Below are 1067 nucleotides of genomic sequence, written 5' to 3' on the forward strand. Positions count from 1 at the left end.
TCGGTCCTTAATGAAAAACTTAGATAAAGTCTTCGTTGTTCATTGCAACAGCGAGCTGTTGTCTTAACATAAACGGCGATTTTTTTAAATACGTACTCAAAATGTTGTCATACGTGTCTAACCTTTCCTCCCGTTTCTTGATACGGGGTCGGGGATAAGATGAAATGAAATTAATTATCTGGCATGTTTTTACAGTCGGATCCCCTTCCTGACTCCAAACCCAATTGAGGAGCTAATTAAGATGAAATGAATGACATTGAAAAAATTTGGATAAGGAGATGAAAGAAATCGGTTGTGGCCTATGCATAGAAACTGTCCGGCCTTTTGCCTGGGAGTGAAAATGGGACGGCACAGAAAACAATTCTCGGGACAGCAATTTAAATTGGTTAATATTGAAAAAAATATCTTAATCATATTTATACATATTTTTCAATGTTACCACATGATAATTAATATTTTTATTTAATTATATTTTTATTGAATATTGAATTTTCACGACCGCATTGTAATCGAAACAGACTTTCAACGTATTAGGTCGTGTTACGTACATGTAGCACGTGTTGAAGAGATGTTAAGTACAGAACAAAAATGGCTAGCCGGACACCAGTGGGATCCGAACCCACAACCTCCCGATTTCACGTCGGTTGCTCTACCAATTGAGCTATGGTGGCCTAGGCCATCTTTGTTCTGTTTGAAAGTATTATTATTATTATTATTATTATATACCGAGCTCGATAGCTGCAGTCGCTTAATTATGGCCAGTATCCAGTATTCGGGAGACCGTGGGTTCGAACCCCACTGTCGGCAGCCCTGAAGATGGTTTTCCGTGGCTTCCCATTTTCACACCAGGCAAATGCTGGGGCTGTACCTTAATTTTTTTGCTAGGGGCTTTACGTCGCACCGACACAGATAGGTCTTATGGCGACGATGGGATAGGAAAGGCCTAGGAGTTTGAAGGAAGCGGCCGTGGCCTTAATTAAGGTACAGCCCCAGCATTTGCCTGGTGTGAAAATGGGAAACCACGGAAAACCATCTTCAGGGCTGCCGATAGTGGGATTCGAACCTAC

General features: G+C 41.2%; 1 non-coding gene across 1 annotated transcript; it reads right to left on the bottom strand.

Annotated features, from left to right (window-relative positions):
* Window positions 1–594: 594 nt before the first annotated feature.
* Window positions 595–671, bottom strand: TRNAS-UGA (transfer RNA serine (anticodon UGA)). Its single transcript has one exon. It is a non-coding gene; the product is annotated as a tRNA-Ser (tRNA).
* Between the last annotated feature and the right edge of the window lie 396 nt (window positions 672–1067).

The sequence above is a fragment of the Anabrus simplex genome, chromosome 1 (assembly GCF_040414725.1).
Source record: "Anabrus simplex isolate iqAnaSimp1 chromosome 1, ASM4041472v1, whole genome shotgun sequence".
In the NCBI taxonomy this organism is placed as follows: Eukaryota; Metazoa; Arthropoda; class Insecta; order Orthoptera; family Tettigoniidae; genus Anabrus; species Anabrus simplex.